The sequence below is a fragment of the Poeciliopsis prolifica genome, unplaced genomic scaffold (genome assembly GCF_027474105.1).
Source record: "Poeciliopsis prolifica strain line A6 unplaced genomic scaffold, Auburn_PproV2 SCAFFOLD177, whole genome shotgun sequence".
Lineage (NCBI taxonomy): Eukaryota > Metazoa > Chordata > Actinopteri > Cyprinodontiformes > Poeciliidae > Poeciliopsis > Poeciliopsis prolifica.
In genome coordinates, this window is record NW_026562552.1 from 218,299 (window position 1) to 234,416 (window position 16,118).

At 45.3% G+C, this 16,118-nt stretch overlaps 1 pseudogene; it reads left to right on the forward strand.

The window, feature by feature from the left end:
- LOC129356524 (collagen alpha-6(VI) chain-like) overlaps window positions 1–16,118 on the forward strand; it is a 45,054-nt pseudogene that overhangs the window by 18,523 nt on the left and 10,413 nt on the right.

Below are 16,118 nucleotides of genomic sequence, written 5' to 3' on the forward strand. Positions count from 1 at the left end.
AACATCATACAAGAACAACAAAAAAATAATAAATAAATAAATAAATAAAAAATACAAGACACACAATTAAATCCCCTCTGACATAGGATGGTCCTCACATTCTTAAACAGTAAGGTATTCTAACTGACCCATGGGTACATACAGGTGCCAACAAGCAATCCTGTAAGGGCGTCATTGAATTAGTAACGGTAAGACCGGGCTCCACCTTATATCAAAAACTGTTTTTTGAAGCCTTAAGGAATATGTGATTCCTTCCATCAGATAAATGTCCCAGATTTTTTGTATCCATGTGTTATATGTAGGAGGCCCTGGTTTCAGCCACCTGATAGTTATACATTTCAAGGCTGCTGTGAGCAAGATACTTAGAAGATATCTATCACCCTTCCTGTCTATTCCATCGGGTATTACTCCCAGAACTGCCACCAAGGGAGTTTTTGGAACATTTCTCCTGAAAATAACACTGAGAGCTTCAAAAATGTCCTTCCAGAAATCACTTAGTTTAGGACAAGACCAGAAGATATGCATGTGATTTGCATTCTGCATCCCGCAGTTTCTCCAGCATGAACTGGGCTGTGTTGGGCCCATTTTACTGGTTATTGCTGGCGTTCTGAAAAACCGGACTACTACTTTCCATTTGAATTCTCTCCATGTATTAGAATTTGTTGTTAAATGTGCTTCAGTACATATTTCTTCCCATGTGTCCCCAGCTATTGACTCCTGCAGTTCAGTCTCCCAATTATGCTTTATGTTTGTGGAATTGTGCACATTCATGGACATAAACAGGTCATATATTTTACTAATTACTTTATTATTTTCCTTTCCCCTTTGTATGTCCATTAGGAAATTTTCTATAGGAGTAGGTTTGTGAAGTTTAGTCCAATTGTTGTGTGTCGTCACAAAGGTTCTAAGTTGTAAATATCTATAAAAGTCCGTTTTAGGGAGACCAAATTCTTTCTTCATCTGTTCAAAGGTTTTGAAATGTCCATCATTAATTAATTGATGAATGTGAGACAGTCCGTAATTAGACCAGTTTTTGAAACCAGAATCTAAGTTGTTTGGTGCAAATGTCTTCATAGATCCTATACATGATAAAAGTGAAATCTGTTTGAATAACTTAAAAGCCGATTGTATTTTGTTCCAAATTTTGAGGGTGTTTTTTGTCCAGATTGTCATTTCCTTTACAGGAGCATCTAAGAAAGGTAATGCTTGCAGTGGTACTGAACACATGCTTTCCTCTATTCCAGCCATCGAGTATCTGCACTATTCTGTAACCAATCCAATAAGGGCTTGAGTTGTGCAGCCCAGTAATAATATTTTAAGTTTGGGAGTTTGAGGCCCCCCTTAGATTTAGATAACTGAAGAGTTTTCAGTCTGATTCTGGGACGCTTCCTTTGCCAAATGAATCCAGTTATCATTTTATCTAAGGTGTCAAAGGTAGATTTGGGAATTTCCACAGGTAGCATCTGGAATAAATAGAGTAGTCTTGGTAAGACATTCATATGGATACTTACAACACGGCCTATCAGAGAAATAGGGAGAGTATTCCAACGGTCCAGATCATTTTTAATCACACGTAGGAGCTTGCTATAGTTTGCCTCATAAAGGTCACATAGAGATGGAGGTATTTGAATACCCAGATATTTGATACCATTCTTGGGCCACTTGAAGCCACTCTGTACTTTTACGGAGTCTGAAATTGTGCCATTTATGTCCATAGCTTCCGTTTTTTCTATATTGACTTTGTAGCCAGAGTAAAATCCAAATTGGGAGATGAGCTCTTTTAAGTGGGGGATTGTTGATTTAGGTTCAGTCAAGTACAATAATACATCATCTGCATATAATGAGATTTTGTGTATTTCCTTGCTGATTTCTATTCCTTTAATATTAGCATCATCTCTAATGATTTGGGCTAACGGTTCAATACTAATGGCAAACAGAAGGGGTGAGAGCGAGCACCCTTGTCTGCACCCGACCTAGTGCAAATCTATCAGACCTAAAGCCATTAACTTTAACTGCTGCCTGAGGGAAGGAGTAAAGTGTTTGCACCCAGTCAACAAAATGTGGACCAAATCCAAAACGTTTCAGAGTATGAATTAGATATTTCCATGACACTCTGTCAAACGCCTTTTGGGCATCTAAGGATATGATCGCTGATTTGATCTTTCTTTCTTGTTGAACGCTTGTTAGGTTTAGCAAGCGTCTTATATTATGGGCATAGTACCTGCCTACAATAAATCCTGTCTGATCAGGATGTATGATTTGGGTGATGAATTTGTTAAGTCGCCTTGCTAGGATTGCTGTGAGTATGCGTAAATCTGTGTTCAGCAGTGATATAGGTCTATATGATTGGCAGTCTGTAGGATCCTTGCCCTCTTTGTGAATTACTACTATAGTGGCTTCTGCCAAGACGGTGCCATAGTTTTGGATTTTAAAGCATGATGATATGCTTTTAATAGCAAGGGAGCCAGGAGATCTATAAAAGTTTTATAAAAGTCATTGACAAATCCATCTGGGCCTGGACTTTTGTTGTTCTTGAGTGATTTAATTATCTGCTTAATCTCCCATTCCTCAATCGGTTGATCCAATTCCAAAGCCCCCTCATCCGTTAAATGGTTCAATTTTATCTTATTTAAAAAATCTGTGAGCTCTTGGTCATTATTACAGGTATCAGTGTTCATATATAATGATTTGTAAAATTTTGCAAAGGCCTCTGCTATTTTGTCAGGTCTTGTCTCAACAGACTCTTGGGTTTTTATGAACCATGTTGGCGGACTGTTGCTTCCTCAGTTTAAATGCCAATAACCTACTAGCCTTCTGGCCGTATTCATAATATTTTTGATTAGTGAACCTCAAGTTACCCTCTACTTTATCTGACAATAGACTGTTTAGTTGTCTGCGGGTTGCATTTAATTCCTTCATGATTTTAGCTGAAGCGTTTCTTTTATGTTTGAACTCTAATTTTTTGATTTTGTCCTCCAAATCTTTTTGTTTAGCATCCTTCTGTTTTTTCCTCGCAGATGTGAAGGAAATGATGCGGCCCCGAAGGAATGCTTTGGCACAATCCCATATTATCAGAGGTGTTGTTTCTGTAGATGTATTAGTTTCTAGATATATCCTCAGCTCCTCTCTAATAAATGCGATGAATACTTTATCATTAAGCAGGGATGTTGAGCCTCCATTGTTTAGATGTTGGCCTATGTCCCATTTAATAAAACAGGTGCATGATCAGAAATAGTAATAGGTAATATTTCTATATCTATTATTCTATATAGTTCTGACTTTGGGGTAAAGAAATAATCGATCCTAGAGTAGGATGCATGACTGCTTGAGTAAAAAGTAAAGTCTTTAGTTCTGGGAAATCTGCTTCTCCATACGTCTGCCATACCTGTCTCTATTATCTGATATTTTAGCATCCTACTCATTCTAGAGAGTGGGGTTTTTGGAGTGGGTAATCTGTCCAATATTTGTGACAGAGTACAGTTGAAGTCCCCGCCCAACAACAACAGCCCAGTACTGTGCTGCAATATTACCTTAAACAGTGACTCCTCAGGAGTCAGGCTCTCCTCAGGATCCCACCGCGTCCCCGTCATGATGTAATTTAGCGATGATGACTCTCGGTGTCTCCCGGTTTCTGGGTCCTCTCCCGGTGAGTGTGCGGTGTGATCGGTCCACCTTTATGTCTCGATCCAACTGCAGGACTTCTCTGATGATTTTTGCCACAGCTTCAGGGGAGCTGGAGCCCGGCCGTTCTTCAATGCCCGCTATGCGGATATTGGACCTTCTCATTCTCCCCTCTAGGTCTTCACATTTATCTTTGAGCGTCGACATTTTTTTGTAAGCTGGTTACAGTAGACTGTAGAGAAGTGATTTCGTCTGACCATGTTGATAGGCCACCCTTTAAATCCTGAACGTCCGTCTTTATAATATCCACTTCACCTTGTATGGTCTTTGAGCTGTTAGCTATTTCGGAGCGGACCGCTTGCAGTTCGGATCTTATAGCTTGAAAATCTTCCGCTAATGCGCCTTTAAGTTCGTCTCTTATCACTTTAGCTATTTCACCTCTCAGTGATGATAGGATGTCCGCTTTCATTTCTTCGTTACACGTGTTTGGGCCCTCAGTCCCAGTAGTCGTCAGTGGGTCCCCTTCACCTGTTGTCCGCTGCCTCGCGGTCCTAGCAGGCCTTGTAGCATTAGCATCGCTTCCGTGTCTATACTTTTGCAGTTTTTCGGCCATTCAGGAATATTATGTTGGGTTGTCCAAATGTTTATGATCCTAAGGTTTTCTCTCCAGGTTTTCAACAGATATTAACGTGGTTAATGCTGTTTTTTAATGTAATTATTACGGATTTTGCAGGAGCTCCGAACAATACGTCCTACACCATATCTTGCTCACCAGCGCCCCCCTCTTCCAGGTTTTTTAACACCTGTCCATTTGTCCTCCTTGTCATTGATGGTGCTCCATCGGTTGTTAATCCAACAAACCTCTTCTATGGCAAACCGGCATTCCAATGCATCACACAAATATCTCCTGAGCCATAGTCTGGCCATGCATGGGAAGTACTGTGAGCAACTCCTCTGTGACTTTGTCATCAGCACCACAGAGCTAGCCTGTGAGCTAGCCTGTGAGCTGGCCTGAGAGCTGGCCTGAGAGCTAGCCTGTGAGCTAGCCTATGAGCTAGCCTGTGAGCTAGCCTGTGAGCTAGCCTGTGAGCTGGCCTGAGAGCTGGCCTGAGAGCTAGCCTGTGAGCTAGCCTATGAGCTAGCCTGTGAACTAGCCTGTGAGCTAGCCTATGAGGTAGCCTGTGAGCTAGCCTATGAGCTAGCCTGTGAGCTAGCCTGAGAGCTAGCCTGTGAGCTAGCCTGAGAGTTGGCCTGAGAGCTAGCCTGAGAGCTAGCCTGAGAGCTAGCCTGAGAGTTGGCCTGAGAGATAGCTTGTGAGCTAGCTGAGCTAGCCTGTGAGCTAGCCTGTGAGCTGGCCTGTGTGGTCAGAAATGCTCTCTGCTTGTTACTGACTGACTTTTTTTTGTGGACAGACGATACTTGCAGGTGTTAATATGCACTTTCTGACAAATTTACTTTCTGTGAATGGCTTCCTGCTTCAGCAATCATCTCATGAACCACGTAGCTTCGTCTGCTGCATCGTTCTCTTTGTTTGCTTTCTTAAAGAAATCTTGTTATCTCGGTGGACATGTTTTAAGATTAAAAACCGGTTGGCTCCCTCATCTCCCTGGTATTTTTTATACTCCTCAGCATGTCTAGTTGTGTAATGACATTTCAAATTGTACTCTTTGTGCACTGAAACGTTCTCTGCATATAACACGTCGGGATGCCCCTGTGCTCAACAAATGTTGGACTTCCCACTTTTCCTGAAATTGTCTGTGCTCATCGCCAAACTTTCTCTTCACTGCAGGCTTTTAAATATACATGTTTGGGGCTGTATAATATGTATAACAGCGCTTGGTGTCACTGTTGCGTTGAAGTTTCAGTTTCAGTCTTTTCAGCTTCTTTTTCTGTCCTGCTGGGCAGCAACTTCTGGGTCGAGACTGGACGCCGAAGTGCGGGAGCGGCCGCGGAAATCGTGCATGTGCTACGTGCAAGTAATGGCAAATAGAAAATGGACACAAATATGCTAATATTCGCATGGCTGGCTGATGTCACGCCCCCAAGAGCAATAAGCTCCACCGTGGTCCGTAGGTTCGTTCAGCTCTGCACACAGCACTGAAAATGCCAACCATATCAAACTCATGGGCCGCGCTATTAAACTTTCCTATTAAGCCGTGGGCCACAAACTATCGTCCCGAGGGCCACAATTGGCCCATGAGCCGCAAGTTGGAGACCCTGCTCTACATGCTATGTTTGTATAGCGCGTTAGCATTTCTGTGCTATCCTCGACAGCCAGACAACGACGCTTCAAAACCAAACTTCTTTCTTTTTTACTCTTCTGGTGCCGTTTTCAAAACTTCATTTACAAAAGGCAGCAACACAGTTAGCATCAGCTAAGAACCGCATCGGTATAGTGATTAAGCTTCCATTAACTACTACGTTAGCATAGCACTGTAGTGTTAGTGTGGCTAATGTTTATGGTTAGCGTTTTTAACACAGTTAGCTTTGTAGTTAGCGGTTAGGGTTCAATGACCCCCTGCTGCTGGGGTCATTGAACCCTGACCTCATGCTGTTTCCTGTCGTGCTTCTGCAGTTTGTGAGAAGCAGCAGGCTGACCTGGTTTTCCTGGTCGACCAGTCTGGCAGCATCAGCTCCAACGATTACTCCATCATGAAGAACTTCACCATTGAACTGGTGAACAGCTTTAAAGTCGGTGAAGATTTGGTTCGCGTTGGTCTCGCCCAGTTCAGTAGCAACTTCCAGCATGAGTTTTACCTCAACCAGTTCTACCAGGAGACGGAGGTTTCTGCCCACATCTCCAGCATGAGGAACCAGGGTGGAGGCACCAACATTGGACTGGCTCTGACCTCCATCAAGGAATATTTTGAAGCTTCTCGTGGCAGCCGGAGATCTTCAGGAATCTCACAGAATCTAGTGCTGATCACGGACGGAGATTCCCAGGATGAGGTGGAGCAGCCGGCCGATCGTCTCAGAGCTTTGGGGATTGAGATGTTCGCCATTGGCGTTGGCGACGTCCACGACCTGCAGCTGCTGCAGATCACCAAGGACCCCAGGAAGATGTTCACAGTGCAGAACTTTGACAGCCTGGATGCCATCAAACAGAAAGTAGTGAACACCATCTGCAAGTCCAAACCTTCAACAGACCAACCTGGTGAGTTACAAGTTCAGTCTGAGGCTGTGTTTCATTCTCCATCAGAACCAAACCGGAGCTTTGTCTTCCTGCAGACTGCTCCATCGACGTCGCCATGGGCTTTGATATCTCTCGGCGAAGCGGCGAGACTTTGGTGAGCAGCCAGAGCAAACTCCAGGCCTTCCTGCCAGAGATCGCCCGCTACGTTTCCTCAGTGCCACGCCTGTGCTGCACCAACAGCGCCATCACCCCCAGCCTGGCCTACCGCCTGGTGGCCAGGGACGGCCGCATCCTGGACGACTTCAAGTTTGAGGCCTACAGCGAGGACGTGGTGAAAAAAGGTCATGACCTCCAGTGTGAGGGAGCCCACGTTCTTCAACGCGGCCCTGCTGCGGTCCTTCGAGGCGAAGTTCAGGGCCGAGTCCAGAACCGGCGTGAAGGTGAGTGAGAGGCGGCGAGTTTGAGGAAACGGACGCGGTTCTGTTCAGAAGCAGCGTTGCAACGAGGCCGAAGTGAAGACGCCAAAATTCACAGCAGAGACGCTAACAGCATAAACCATGCTAAATCAGAGCTAGCTTAGCGCTTTAGCGTGTTTAAACACTTAGCTTCCTCTAAGTTAATTAAGAAGCGCAAATTTTCTAGGCTGTTCTAGAAACATTCAGTCAAAAAATTTGACATTTGTGTTGAAGTTTTCAGTTCTTACAGTAATTAGCCATTTCTTCCATGCTCTTATTTTGAAATGAGTGTTTACGCCACAGGTCTGTTTCCTTTGCTCACAGTCTTTCTTTATTTCTTCCTCAGTAACTTATTTAAACACAAAACATACTGGAGAAAATAAAAAGCATCAGAAACATTTAAATGATCATCTCAAGATTAAATTGTTGCTCGAGGGTTGAAGTCTTTCAGAGTAGATTTAACATGGAAACTTGATTTATGGATTTACATAGAGCGCCAAATAACTGAAGATAAAAATATCTGGAATTTATGTTTTTGTTGTAGATGAATATTATATTTACCATAAACTATAAAAAGGTTTGTTTCACTAAAGTGAAACAAACAATCCCAAATAGAAAACTTCTCATCTATGATGCGTAATGATGTTTATCTGTACCCAGAATGCATTGCTCTAGATCAACAGTAAACAGTTAAACTCTCCTGATGTCCTTCTGCTTTCTGACCAAATCCTGTTGCTAATACGAGAAATTAGCAGCAGAGTTTGTAAAACGTAGCAACTTTAAAACTGAAGCTACAACAGAATGGTTCCGTGCCGGACCGGCATGGTTCGTCCGGACCGGCATGGTTCCGTCGGACCCGGCATGGTTCCGTCTGGACCGGCATGGTTCCGTCCGGACCGCATGGTTCCTCTGACCCGGCATGGTTCCGTTGGACCCGGCATGGTTCCGTCTGGACCGGCATGGTTCCTTCTGGACCGGCATGGTTCCGTCGGACCGGCATGGTTCCGTCCGGACCGGCATGGTTCCGTCCGGACCGGCATGGTTCCTTCTGGACCGGCATGGTTCCTTCTGGACGGCATGGTTCCGTCCGGACCGGCATGGTTCCTTCTGGACCGGGCATGGTTCCGTCTGGACCCGGCATGGTTCTGTCTGGACCGGCATGGTTCGTCCCGGACCCGGCATGGTTCCTTCGGACCCGGCATGGTCCTTCTGGACCGGCATGGTTCCTTCTGGACCCGGCATGGTTCCGTCCGGACCGGCATGGTTCCTTCTGGACCGGCATGGTTCCTTCTGGACCGCATGGTTCCTTCTGGACCGGCATGGTTCCGTCCCGGACCGGCATGGTTCCTTCTGGACCGGCATGGTTCCGTCTGGACCGGCATGGTTCCTTCTGGACCAGGCATGGTTCCGTCCGGACCGGCATGGTTCCGTCCGGACCAGCATGGTTCCGTCTGGACCGGCATGGTTCCGTCTGGACCGGCATGGTTCCGTCTGGACCCGGCATGGTCCGTCTGGACCGGCGGCGTTCCTGATGAGGAATTCTGATCTGACCTCCGTCTTGCACCAGGTGCTGGTGATCTTCTCAGACGGACTGGATGAAGACGTGATGACTCTGGAGAAGGAGTCTGAGAGGCTGCGGCAGTCGGGTAACCTGCTGACTGGGATCCACGCTGCCGTTGCAACGGTAACACACGTCACACCACAAGCGGGTAACCTGCGCGTACTTTTGCCGGCAGGGATCAGCGCGCTGCTGGTCGTGGCCCTGGAGGCGCGCGTAACGCCGCCCAGCTGCAGATGGTGGAGTTCGGCCGAGGGTTCGGATACAAACTTCCTCTGACCATCGGAATGCCGAGCGTCGGGAGCGCCGTCCTCAAACAGATCGTAAGCCGTTTCAGCAAATTAGCGTCCATAGAACAAACAGCATCATTTAGCTTTCCTCTGATCCAATGAAATGTGGGAGACGTTGTGTTCACAGGCTGCTCTGTGATTCACTCCAAGCTTTTATCTGTTCTGGGGAAACGAGCCGCTGCTCCAGGCTGATAAAGGAGAAATGCTGCAGTTTAACATGTCAGGCTAAATCAACTTCCCCCGTCATTCCAGCCAACAGCTGCAGCCGATCCACAGGATGAAGGGATCTGCATTATTCTGGCCTCTCATCCACACATGTTTCTGATTAATCAGCATTACTCACAGCTGGACCAGACCTGGAATATTGTTTTTTTTTCCTAGGAAAATCCCCCAGAGACTCATTTACTCCAGCATCGCCACCCGGCGATGCTGCCTTTTTGAATACAGTCATTTTTACAGAGTTTACTGTAATCCAGTGAGTCACTAATCATAAACCTGCTGGATTATACAGAGCTGAAGTTTGTGTCTGATTGAGCTCATAGCTAGCTCCGTATAACACAGCGAGTTCATGTCAGGTGTCATGTTGGATCAACTAAAACATGCAGGCCTCCTGCCTGCATGTTTTAGTTGTTTCCTTTCACCTGGAGCTGATCAGCCGCCTGCTGCAGCTCTCGGTGGTCATGTGATCATTTGGATCAGCGGTTCTGCAATAGAGGCTCGTCTAAAACATGCAGGCAGGGAGCTGAGGACTGGCATTGAGAAGCTCTGGGCTACAGTAACCAATATCATACGTGTTGATTGGGCTGGGTTTGCTAACTGGCAGTCCGGTCCGGTTTAGTCCGGTCCGGTTTGGGGCAGACCGTCTGTTTGCTTCAGGAACGGTTTCCTCACAGAGGTCAGAGTTCAGTGGCGTCCATCAGCTGCCTGGAGACGGTCGCAATGCAGTAACTGCTCTGCTGAAACCAGACGTTTCGTTTAGTTCCAGAACGTGTGAGAGGAAAAACCAAACATCTGGAACGAATCCTCACACTTTCCTGAACATCAAAACATCCATTAGAGGTTTATGTGTCACAACAAACATTTCATGTTCTTTGATGTCTGCCTTCGAGTCATGAAATGAAATGAGAAGAAATGCGCTTTTATTTTCACGTCCTGTGACTTTAACGGCTCGTTTGTTGCTTCCTGTCCCTTCTGCAGGACTCGGTGTCGGACCGGGAGTGCTGCAACGTCATGTGCAAATGTTCTGGACCAGAAGGAGTTCGAGGATCCCGGGGCCGCTCGGGGTCAAAGGTGACTGTGGCATTAAGCAGATCCCTGCAGAGAGGTGGGACAGATTTCATGCATTCCAGAGAGACAGAAACCGACCGAGACTCATGACTCCAACCTGCAGCTTCCCTGCAGATAACAGCAGCTATGATTGTTGGTTTTGTCTTTTGAAGGACTTTAATCTGAATTAACATTTATTCAGATTAATTCACTTCAAAAATTTGAAAACAATCTTTTTTTCCATGCAAAATTCCTGAGAGGAACTTTTGTATTTGCGTTTCTGATAGGCTAACGCTAATGTTAGCATTCACAATCGAGATTCTAAAGAAGCTCCATGAATTATCAGAGAAACTCTGCAAAGTTGAACTTTGCTCCAATCTGATGAAGAACCTGAAGATTAAAAATAACAAAGGTTTTGGTTATTTCTTCAATCATTTCACAGTAAATAAACTTTTAATGGCGTCTACTGCTGCTCTTCACATTTTAAAATCACAACCATCTGGTTGTGACATAGCTGTAATATCTAAAACCACCAGCAGAGGGCAGGAGCCATCGGTAATCAGCAGTTTCCGGAGCGTCTGACAGTGAGGTGGCGGACCAGCAGAACCGATTCTCCGGTCTCTGGTTTAGAACGGTTTTATCTGCTGCATGATGAGAGCGAGTGTTTCTGTCCTGAAGGGCGATGATGTAGGTCAGGGGTCAAACTCCAGTCCTGGAGGACAGAATAATGAGCTCATTAAGGCTCTGGAGGACTGATCCACACCAGGAGGGCATGAAACCGTTTCATTCCAGTGTTTGTACCATTTAAAATCTGCAGGACGGCCAGCAGCCCAGGAGGTCTCTGACACCTGTGATGTGGATTATCTGTCTGTAATCAGTGCTGTGTTTGTGCTGCAGGGCGTCCGGGGACAGAACGGTTACCCAGGTTTCCAGGAGATGAGGGCGGCGTCGTGAGTTTTACTCTCATTTTCTGTTTTAAGAGTTCTGTCTCCACTTCCGTCCTGGTGTCTCCACTTCCTGTCTTGGTGTCTCCACTTCCTGTCTTGGTGTCTCCACTTCCTGTCTTGGTGTCTCCACTTCCTGTCCTGGTGTCTCCACTTCCTGTCCTGGTGTCTCCACTTCCTGTCCTGGGTCTCCACTTCCTGTCCTGGTGTCTCCACTTCCTGTCCTGGTGTCTCCCTGTCTTGGTGTCTCCACTTCCTGTCTTGGTGTCTCCACTTCCTGTCCTGGTGTCTCCACTTCCTGTCCTGGTGTCTCCACTTCCTGTCCTGGTGTCTCCACTTCCTGTCTTGGTGTCTCCACTTCCTGTCCTGGTGTCTCCACTTCCTGTCCTGGTGTCTCCACTTCCTGTCCTGGTGTCTCCACTTCCTGTCCTGGTGTCTCCACTTCCTGTCCTGGTGTCTCCACTTCTAACTCAAAGAACATATTCATAGTTAGATTGTTTTGCTACCGTAGCAACAATCTGGTGCTGTGAGTTTAATCTTTCAGTTTGATCTGTTTGTTCACAATACAAATTAATAAAACTGTAATTAGAACTGATAGTTTTCAGGTTGGCCAGTTAATCTACTTTAATCTCCCAGATTAAATCCAACAGAATCTGTTAGAGGTTCTGATGTTTTAGCAGCAAGAGGGGGCCCGTAGGTCAGGTTCTGCCCCGGGCCTCATGCAGCCTCAGGGTTCTGTTGGTTCTGCCTGATCTGACCGTTCCGTCTCTGCAGGGCGAGCGCGGCGCTCCCGGACCCAGCGGACCTCAGGGCGTCCAGGGCTGCCCCGGACTCAGAGGACAGAAGGTAGAAGCCAGCTCTGGTCCGGTCTCTGGGCTCTGGTCCGGTCCGGTCTGAATGACTCCTTACTGCCCGTGTTGCTCTAACGGCTGCGTGTGTTGCAGGGCGGGCGTGGCCTGCGTGGGAACCGGGTGAGTGTCACTGAGCCGCTGGATGGCGGGACGTTGGACCAACAGTCCAAAGTCTGACTGTGATTTTCTGTGGCTGTAGGGGAAGACGGAGAGGACGGGCTGAACGGGATCAATGGGGAACAGGTACCAGCATCGTCGCGTCGGGTTCTCGGTTCTGGTGGATCCTCAGAGTAGATCCGGTCCAATAGCAGTAGATCTGCGACCAAGGCCAGCATTTCTACAGCTACGCAGTCAAAAAGTAGCTCTGAGCTAGCTAAATGTTCACTAAATAGCTAGCTTGCTAGCTAAATGTTCACTAAATAGCTAGCTTGCTAGCTAAATGTTAACTAAATAGCTAGCTTGCTAGCTAAATGTTCACTAAATAGCTAGCTTGCTAGCTAAATGTTAACTAAATAGCTAGCTTGCTAGCTAAATGTTCACTAAATAGCTAGCTTGCTAGCTAAATGTTCACTAAATAGCTAGCTTGCTAGCTAAATGTTCACTAAGTAGCTAGCTTGCTAGCTAAATGTTCACTAAATAGCTAGCTTGCTAGCTAAATGTTCACTAAATAGCTAGCTTGCTAGCTAAATATTTGGTATGAACCTAATAATTTCTGTGTGAGCTAGCTTAACATAAATATGTAGCTTGGAGCTAAATAGTTAGCTTGTTAGCTTATTATTCATCTTGTGAAGTAAATATTTATTTAGATATTGTGACATTAATGAATGAATGAAATAAATGTTATGAGGCGTGAACGATCCCAGTCGGTTCCGGCTGATACCAGATCCCCTCGGGTTCTGTTCGGTCTCTGGAAATGATCCGAAAGCTGACTGGATGATTTCTGTTTCCAGGGAGAAAACGGGAAAAGACGGAGCTGGAGGAGAGAGGGGACATCCAGGAAACCCGGTACCTGAACTCATTCATTCATTCGTTCATTCATCTGTCCATCCGTTAATTCGTTCATTGATTCATCTGTTTGTTCATTCGTTCATTCTTCAGCTCCTCCAGGATCAGATGTTTCAGTTTATTCACTTAGACTTCAGAAAGGAGGAAAACATTTCTAGTTCTGGTTCTGACCCAGCCTTGGCACTCTGACCTTTGACCTTTTCCTCTCAGGGCATCCCTGGAATCAGAGGGGAGCTTGGGCCGGAAGGACAGCGAGGACTGAGAGGAGACCCGGTAAGTCCAGCAGAGGTTGTGGCGATCACGCTACAGGTGACCTTTGACCTCTTCCTCAAACCCAACTCGGCTCTAAATGTCCAATCAGAAGGCAGAGGAGGCGATGATGTCAGAGCAGAACCAGGATGATGATTCCTCCAAATGTGAAACAGAAACATCAGGATGAACTCACCTGGATCGTTCCTTTGGATCCGGTTTCTGCTCCAGGACCGGATCCATTTCCTTAAATCTGCCTCAGATAAGCGTTAGCATGAGCGTTAGCATGAGTGTTAGCAGTGGAGCTCATAGACATGAATACCTGGAGCAGGTCGGCCATATTGAATGTTCCAGTGAGCTGATGCTAGTGAATGGGCGGAGCTTCACAAAGTGCCGTTCTGTGAAGTTAGTTCCTGTCACTGACATTTTCTTTCTCACACGCTGAGATATTTAGTAATCAAAGAAATGACGAAACAGAGTTTCTAAGTTTTGATTTGTTTTGGGGGATTTCTGAATAAAGAGCAAAATGTTTTTATTAAATATTTTTTACATCAACTTTGATGAACAGACATACTTTTAAAGTGTTTCATTAAAGAACATATTTACATGATTCCATAATTTAATGTGCCTTTAAAGTTTCAAGATATGAAGAAAAAAATAATTTCCTTTTAATGTTTTATATTTTACTGTAAAGACAATAAACTTTGATGAATCAGTCACTGTTAAACATGAGCTACATATGTTTTTTTTTTCTTAAAAATCCTATTTATTACATTATGATATGGACAGCATAGACAGAAAATGTAACTAAATTATTTTTATTTTATTACATAAGCTGTATTAATAATTCAGATTGAGATATTTCTCTTAAAAATACACAAAAAGTGAAAGAATAAAACCTGTGTTATTCTACTGAGAACACTGGCCCCAGGTCCAGTCTGCTGGTCAAACTGGGAGAAGTCCAGTGAGTCGTCCTGGTCCTCAGGCTAAAGCCAAGAATGACAGAAATGATCCAAAAGTCTAACAGAAAATCCATATATTTCCTTCCCATTGAGATGAACCATATTGTCGTCATGTTGGGCTCCGACTGCAGCATCTCTGCAGCTGAACTCCGACATGGTGAAGCAGAAGAACAGCAGCTCGGCTCTGATCCGACTGACTTTCCTCTAGAGTGGCCTGGTTTTTCATCAACGTCCCTGCAGCAGCGGTTTCTCATCAGCTCTCATGAGAACAGTATGGAAACGTGAGCTAAACGAACAATCACCGGTTACTTCGGCCCAGTTTGGCTGCGGAAGAAATATTTCTCAGTTTCTGGCTGCAAAGTCAAGTAATTCTGCTCTCCATCCTCACCTGTGGAAGGTGAAGCCACACACAAGATGGCGGCGACGTGACGCAGGACTCGGCACTGAATGGGGCATCTAGGTATTCATGGCTGTGTGGATATGCTAACAGCTAGCATGCTTAAGCTAGTTCTTTCTTCATTAGAAATAATGTATCCAGAAAAATGGCCGCCAAACAGACATCACTCACAGATATTAACACACACACAAGTTTGAATGTTCATAATCTGGAAGGTCAAAGGTCATACAAACACAGGTTCATATGCGATCCAGATTTAATAATGCCTTCTCTGTAAGACCAGTCCAGCTCCGTCATACGGAACGCCTGGAATGCCGAGAAGTGGAATTAAAGCAAACACTTTTTCTTGTTCGGGTTCCTAAAGCAACATCTGTTCATGGTTCTGTTTTCACTCCAGGGCCAGCCGGGCAGTGACAACACGGCTCCAGGACCCAAAGGAGAGGCCGGATACCCAGGATTACCGGTAACACACACTAGGGAGCGGCTTCCTCCAGGTGAGTCACCTGAGCAGAGATGATCAGCCAATCAGGCGAGAGCAAACCTGGAATCGGATCAGGTTTGTTCCAGACGGATGGAGGGAACTGACAACATAATGACTCCGTCCTCTGGTCACTGCTCAGGTTCAGCCTGGAGGCTTTCAGGTGGAACCTGGAGAGGAAGCTGGTTCTGGTTCTGGTTCTGGTGTGTCCGGTCTCTGAACCCTTTCTGAACCCACAGGGCGCTCCAGGAGAGGACGGACCACGAGGAGAGCCCGGAATCACGGGAAACCCGGTCAGTTCCGTGTTTGCCTCCATCTTTTATTCTGCTGAGCGGCTCGGCGGTTCTGGTTCTGATCCAAACAGTTTCTGCTCCACAGAGAAACCAAATTCATCGGATCAGAACCAGATCTGGGTTAGGTTCACTTGTAAATGCAGAATATTCAAAGAGTTTCACATCATAAACATCAAACTATCAATACATCAGATCTATTGATCAGACGTATTGATCAGTGTTCATTATTAATAATCAAACCAGCTTTAATCAGATGCTGGTCGTCAGAGATGATGATGATGATAATTTTGATAATGGTGATGATAATGTTGATGGTGATGATAATGATGGTGATGATGATAATGATGGTGATGATGATAATGATGGTGATGATGATAATGATGGTGATGATAATGATTGTGATGATAATTATTATGGTGATGATGATGATAATGATGGTGACGATGATAATGATGATTATGGTGATGATGATAATGATGATTATGGTGATGATAATGATAATGATGATGATGATGATAATGATGTGATTATGATAATGATGATGATGGTGATGATAATGATAATGATGGTGATGACGATAATGATGATTATGGTGATGATAATGATAATGATGATG